The sequence below is a fragment of the Apium graveolens genome, chromosome 4 (assembly GCF_009905375.1).
Source record: "Apium graveolens cultivar Ventura chromosome 4, ASM990537v1, whole genome shotgun sequence".
Classification (NCBI taxonomy): domain Eukaryota; kingdom Viridiplantae; phylum Streptophyta; class Magnoliopsida; order Apiales; family Apiaceae; genus Apium; species Apium graveolens.
In genome coordinates this window covers 22,093,859-22,101,612 of record NC_133650.1, presented here as the reverse complement: position 1 = coordinate 22,101,612, position 7,754 = coordinate 22,093,859, and the positions used below count along the sequence as shown (strand labels likewise).

The following is a 7,754-nucleotide window of genomic DNA, read 5'->3' as shown; positions in this document are numbered from 1 at the left end:
GGGACACGCTAAAATCTTCCTTATAGGACATAGATTCCTCAATGGTATAGCGAATACCCTTCTTGGTAGAATCGCTGTTCGTCATGTATTGAACCCTTATTATCGGAATAATACTTTCAACCAATTCAGGTAACGTAATAACCTTAATAGTAAAAGAATTAAGCATCTTGATTCTTGCCTAATATGTCTCCTCAAGGACACTATAAAGAGCTATGAGTGGCAAGACTCGGGTTTTCCAATCAACCTATGGTATTGGGGTATCGTCTTCATCCCGCTTTCTCCGGAGACTTAGCTCCACTTCTATATCAACATTATAAAAAAAATCATGTACAATTTTCTCCTTTCCTCATTATGTCGATCTTAAACGATTCCATCAATTTTTGTATAACACTTCACATAAACACTTCAACATAACTCCTGGTAGTCCATCAACAAACTCTATTGGCTCAACCAATGGACTCTCTTTCGCATATAACTCTTAGCAATCTTTTCTCTGAGTGCTACAACTCATTCTCTTCCCTTAATGTTGGCTTTTCAATCGACTGTTAATAACTCAACCAATGCCTCAACTCTTAAGGCTAAGGTCCCCTTGGGTACTACCGTCGCGACTACTCCATAGTAATCCGACTACGAACTCGATGAGAGTTCTTTTTAACTTTTAGATCCTCAGTCTACCCATTTTACTCTTACTGTTTCCAAGACTTATAACCTTTGGCTCTGATACCATTTCTGTAACACCCCCAAATCCAAGGTTGTGAATTCGGGTCGTTACGATCACTTATTAATTAAATAATTCTCTTTTCACAATATTACTCGACCTTTTATTCAAACTCACATACACACAGGTTATACGCTTGGAAACAGTAGCAAATAAATCATCTCCACTTATCTACCTGACGGGGCTAGCGCACAAAAAGCCTACAGAACTCACGAGCTTCCCTTACCCGCCTACGGACAGCAGTCCTGGTCTGATCCATGCTGGTAGTCTGTTGTGATATGATATATAAAAGCAAGGGTGAGCATTATAGCTCAGCAAGGTATAAATCCCCATAATTAAGTATGTAAGAATAAATAAAACCAATAATTATACTTTGTATCTCCAAAGCGTTCTGAAAGTTTATATGCTTGTCAAATTTATAATATTCTCAAAATCAACTACAATAATATATCCACTGAATACTTGTATCCATCTCTTTCTCAAAATCATTTTATACTCGTACTCATTTTATTTCAAAATCTTAAGATGTTACTCGAACCAAGATTCTCAAATGGGTGTGATATATATTCATCAACATCCCAATTTAAAACTCAGCCTTATGGGCAGATTTCTCAAATGGATTTGATATATATTCATCAATATCCTTGTTTTAAACTCAGCCTTATCGGCTCTCTGTTGTATATTTCACAACAATTTTTCCAAAATGGAAGAAAGGGACTATACTGGAATAAACCACGTATCGGTGATCAGCCGAATACGAAATTTTCTCTACTAGTAGAAGGAATACAAACCTAGCCGCCTTTGGGCTCATCAAGACACTACACGGTGGTTTCCCATTGCCGTGCAAGTCCGAAAGTCAATGGTCACATAGACCATATAACCGTACAATGCGCCACTCCGCGCTTGCATAATGCGCCACTCCGCGCCTGGTCACTGCCTGATACCACTCCGTACCGGGCAGGCCACATTCCAGTCCCAAAATAATTATATCTTTTGCTCAAAATCTTTTTTCGAAGGAATAGGTCGTTAAAAGTTGACCTTTAAATAAGATGATTTATTCATCACTTTTAACTCAATTGATCTTTGGGAGTTGTCGGATTTTTGAATTTAAAATCATTTTCAAATCCCTATCTGTAGTAGGGTGACACGTATATTACTCACTTGTTCTTTATTGAACGAGGAAGCAAAACTCTTATGCTTCAAGACTAAGTTCCCTAAGGTTTTGATACGTTTCAAATGATTAATCTCTTTCAAGAGTTTTGAATAATTTAGAAAGTACCTTTGGGAATTATGTCTATTTTTAAATAAGTTTTTAGAAGTCCGAAGATATTAAATATCTAAGGTCTCATAATTATATAAGAGGGATTTAATGAATTGATAAAATCTTAAGTACAAAGTATTTCTAATTAAGGTTCAATGAATTAATAAAAACCTTAAATACAAAATATTTTGTGAATAAGGTCCAACGAATGGAGACACCTTAATCAAATAATCAAAACATGATTTGGTATCCTATAATTGCTCTTTGAATAGTTAAATCTTTATTAAATAACGTGAAATTATTTATAAACTATTCAGTATATTTTTAAATACTTTCTGGATATTTAATAATCCCTTAAATATCGCTTTATAAAATAATCAATCAAGTAAGGGTGTCCCTTAAATGAATAAACCAATATTTCTCGAAGTTTAAGTCAAAATCTCAATCGTTTGCTTGATATATATATTACGCGAACGTACTTTGTTTATCGAAATAGAAATCTTTCGCGTCCGGCTCTCTCCGGAATTAAATCGTTATTAAAATATCTTCAACTCCCATTATCATATATTATATTTGAAATACGTTTCAACTTCTCATACTCGTGTAAAACGAAATTTGTTTTCGTAAACAATCGCATAATTTGTATGCATTGATATCATAGACAAGCATATATATATTTGAACTGTAAATCATGGCATCAATATCACAACAGTATATATATAGCATGGATAGTATGAGATAGGGTTTCGAAAACTTGCCTCGAGTAATCGAAGTGGTATGGTATCTGGTGTTTGGTTGGCGATCTATAAACAAGAACCAACGGTCTAAGTTAGTACACGATTAACGTCTCGCTTTTATTAAGCAACTTTCGCAACTACTCAAGTATAACGAATCTCCGATCGTCACATTCTCAACACTTATATTCTCACTTTATAACATGGTCGAGTTTTGAAATCGATCGTTCGCTTTAGAAAGTCCATTTCGAGTTTTAAGCTCGAACGTGAGAAAACGCGCGTCAAAACTAGGTTTTTATGCGTTTCTCGCTTGCGCTCGCTTTACCAAAATATTTTTATAAAATCTAAAAATTAATATTTTCTCAAAATTCTTTTTGTACAGTCTTCTCTACTATCATATCCATTTTTCATAATTTTTCCAGAATCTCGAAATTATTTTAACTACTTCAAAATCACCATGCAAGTGGACTTAAGTGCAGTTGGCTAATCGCAGAAATGTTTTACACTAAAATGACCATAACTCCTAAACCGTAAATCTTCTCATGATGATCTACACATGTATAGAAACAAAAAAACAAGATTATCTGCTCATGGACAGTGGTTTTCAAATTTTAACAATTTTCATGGCCGAATGTCCTGCAGAAAACAGATCAAGTGCAAGAATGCCCAAACTCAATTTCTACTACTTGATCTTAACACAATCACTACCTATAACCATCATAAACACAATTACTTCTCAAGATCCACCCACATGAACCTTATATGCTCTATATAGTACCACATACATGGATTACAACTCAACATCTCAAGTCTTTAGCAAGAACATAATCAATACAAACTCAAACAAACACAATCCTTTGGATCTTAACACTACAACAAACATAACTCTTAAATTCAACCATAAAACCTTAAAAGGTTGAAAGTTATACCTTCTTGGATACTAGGAAGGTTAGTGCTAGGATAATTGAGGCTTGGTTTGCTTAGAAAACACTTAGAAGGGCTAGATCCTTAAGAAACAAAACAAAGAAACAAGTTAAAATTTCGGAGTTACCTTTCAGCACCTCATTCAAACATTTTTATAAAATTGAAAACAAATAATTTGAGGCTGAAATTTGGTACGAAGCTTACCCATGATATAGAAAAGCTATGGTAAAAATTTCATGATATTTGAATGAGTATATTTTGAGTTATGAATTTTTCTTTCTCCCTTGCTCAGAAAATCCGAACTGCTGGAATGAAAAATGGGAGAGCTTTAAGTGAGGGAAAAGTGGTTGTTTTCTTTTGTGGCTAAAGTGTGGGAGTGTATAATGAATATATGGGATGTATGCAGCAGATTTGACAATAATTTGGCAAAGGTATGGGTTGGTTTGATTGTGTGGTGAAGTGAGAAAAGGGAGAAGTATGGCTTGTGTACTTGTTGTCTCCCATCACTATTCAACACTATTCCACTAACTATTCTAGTTAGCTTCTAATCATCTAGTTACACTCCTAACTACTAGTTAGGACTTGGTTATGCATGGCCAACTTGCATGGGATTTAATTTTCCATTCGTTTATTTATCGTAAATGCAATCGTCGTTCCATTCCGATAGTTTCCACGTATAACGACTTGTTTCGTAGCGATTTCTTTTATCGCTTATAATCCTATAACCAATTCCATTCCTACTCTTGATCATAGAAATACCTTGATATATTATTTATTTCATGTAGTATTCCCGGTTCTACGCCATTCTTTACGGATATGAAAACACGTAGTATAATTGTGAATCTTCGAATTCCGTCGGCTTTTACATTCACTTATTTTCCTCGATAAACAAGAATATGATCTCAGATTCTCAAAATTCCACTATTCATTTAATGATGATCCCCATACGTATTACTTAATTAGCTCAAGTTACTATTCACAGAAGTTTTAAAATATTACAAAAATCAGGGTTCTTACAGATTACTTACGAGACCTAATTCAAGAAGTGTGTAATGTTTCGGGGATTAACTTAAGATCCGACCTGAGAACATATCAAAGATTACGAATAAAATAAGTTATGAGCATTGCAAGCTCTGGTGATACTATGTGAAATAACAAGTGTATCAGTTGACTATAAGAAATTAAAGAACATGGTGTATAAGGAGTACTCGGATAAGCGAATTGTATCTATTGATAACATCCCCAACTATTCAAAGAATAAGAAATTCTGTGTGGAATGCCCAAGGATTTTTCTCCAAAGATTAGAAGGAAAGCAACTATACGTTGAGTTTTCAAGTATGAAATTTTGACTGAGGTTAACAAAAGATTCTGATTAATCCATTAACAACTACGTAAACAAAGCCGTATGGTAACAGATGCCTGGTGCAGAAAGAAAGGATTGGATGTAAGTAAGACCACTGAGGATTTAATAAATGAATTGGAAAGAGTGGAATATGAAGACTAAATACCTAAAGGTGATAATAAGTGAATATATGAGATTACTTTTCAGCCTTAACTGATAGAAACGAATAGGAGATGTTTGAATATTTGGAAACTAAGTTGAAAATGAGTACCGCCTATCATCCTTCAACGAAGGGTCAAAGTGAGGAAGTGATTCAGGAAATATAAGATATGTTGAGAGGTTGAGTTTTAAGGAAAATTTGGGATGATCATTATCATCGATGTCAACTTAGAATGCCACGCAAGTGTAGGTCCCCTTTATATTAAGGTAAAGTGGGAGAAAGAAAGTTGTCAAATCCTAAGTTAATTCAGTACACCAAAGGGCATAGTGATATTGATTGAAGCAGCTCGGAGTAGACAAAGAAAGATGGCGGATTTGTATCGAGAGAAAGTATGAATATAAAAATAGGACCAGTAGTGTTAGTAAAAGTTTCATCTTGAAAGAGATTGGATAAGTCTTAGTAGAAGGGACAAGTTGAGTCCTAAATTTAGTGAACCATTCGAGGTATTGATAAATATAGATAAAGAAGTTCATAAGTTGATGTTACCGTCACAACAGTATGTACATATAATGTATTTTTCCTGTCAATGTTAAAGCGATAAGTATCTAATTTGAATTAAGTGATTGATTAGGAGCCAATGGGCTCTTGTCCAAGTTTGTTCTGCATATAGTGATCGATCCAAATTCTTGATCGTTAAAGGCGAGTCCTTGGAAATGAGAGTATATCTATAGTAAGTATGTTTGAAATCCTCGAGTAGAAGAGTCTACTTGGGAATTGGAGTCAGATATGCTTGACAAATATCCTCACTTGTTTAGTTAGATCTGATTCTGAGGACATAATCTTTTTAAGCGGGGAAGGATATAACGACTCGTGTATTTTGAACTATTTAAATATGTAATTGTGGAAGTATTAAATAAATAAAGTATGTGTATAGTTTTTGTCAGCTCGGTTTTATTTTATTATTATGTATATGTGATTTATGGTGTACCGGGTTGTCCCCGTAATTAATTATGGAATTGTATTGAATTGTTTCCACTTTTAAAAGTAAATTTAATGCAAATTTATTTGTATAAATATGTGGATTGTCTCTAAAATTGTTTTAATGGTTTTATAATTACAATAATTATTTTTGGGATTTTATAAAATTTAGAAATCAATATTTCATCAATTATTTATCCCTGTATGATTTTCTGATTGCATTTATTTGTAAAATCTGTATTTAATTCCAGAATTCTTCAACAATTAGGAAACTCATATTTATTTAAGTTTGGAATATTCCGAAAATTTTAAAATTATTTTGGGAATTTTTGGGATTAATCTCACCCGCGTGTTGTTTCGTTTAGATGTTAAAAGCGAGTATAAATTGTATTTTAGAAATTGTTTTAAAATTACAAAATTTCATTTTTATTAACTTCATAAAATTTATAATATTTTAACACTATTTCGGTAATTTTACGGATTTTTCTTATTCGTACCATGGCTCGTTAAAATGCAAATCGCGGGGCAAAACTAGGCTGCAGAGGTTCATATAAATCCTCTTTGGACACGTGGTTAGTTTTCAGAAAAAGATTTTCCGGGTGTCCATTTATTTTTTTTATACGTGGCAGGTGCTGGTTTCTTTAAAAAAAACAAAAACAAAAACAAAACCAGAAAAACAATAAAACAAAAGCATTCTTCTCTTATTCCTCTTATCTCTCCCATGTTCCCGAAGCTTCGCCGCAGCTCTGATTTCCGGTGAGCTAGTTACGTCGTGATTTACTTCCAGACTGTTTGTTAAGTATATACATATATATATATACGCATGTGTGTGTATTGTGCTTGATTTCTGTGCTGCGATTCCAGCTGTTTCTTGTTTCCGGTTGTCCGAATTGGGTGTTGTTTTAAGGTTCTGAGTTGCCCCTTCTTGGATGGTGACTCTGATGTATTGTATATACACATCTTTATATCTGTATATCTACGGATCCTCTGTGTGTGCCTTTTTCTGTTTTGTTCTCCGGTCGGGTGTGGTACTTTTTGGCCGCTTGTTCCGTTCTGTAGTGCACGCGCATGCGTGTGCTTGATTGAAACTGCTTGTTTTTATTTTATTTCTAAAATTTCAGATGAAATTAACCGATATGTCGATGCAATTAATTTAATGTATTAATTGGTGGAATCTGTAATTAATCCTGAAATATATCGGGTACCGACATATTTTACCGCCGTCGGCGATGAGCCTCGGCGAGCCGATGGTGGACCGTGATGAGTATTTCTGAGTCCTAATATTTTAAAATAAATAAATTAAATTATAAAATTATCTTTGAAATGAGAATTTGTTATTTTATATTAAAGTCATGTACGTAATTTGGTTGATGAATTGTGATTGGATTGATTGTTGGATTGGTAGTTGATTGAGATGTCGATTTTGTTTGACGGGTAGTCCGATAAATAAAGGAGACGCTGTCCAAATTTTGGAAGCATATCCTGTAAAACATAGGGAATATCAGTCGAGTGTATATAGTTATGTAGTTATAAATAAATGTGGTACGAGCCTACCTGCATATTGTGCCATATGGTTAATAACCCTATTTTACGAAATGTACCTTCATGTCGTAAGAATATATTTTTAAAATTATAGC

General features: G+C 33.9%; 1 long non-coding RNA gene across 1 annotated transcript; it reads right to left on the bottom strand.

Moving 5' to 3' along the window:
• Positions 1–424: 424 nt before the first annotated feature.
• On the bottom strand, positions 425–3,672 carry LOC141717186 (uncharacterized). The gene is made up of 3 exons (XR_012573550.1): positions 3,643–3,672; positions 2,738–2,782; positions 425–986 (listed from the first exon to the last, which is right to left on the bottom strand). It is a non-coding gene; the product is annotated as an uncharacterized LOC141717186 (long non-coding RNA).
• Between the last annotated feature and the right edge of the window lie 4,082 nt (positions 3,673–7,754).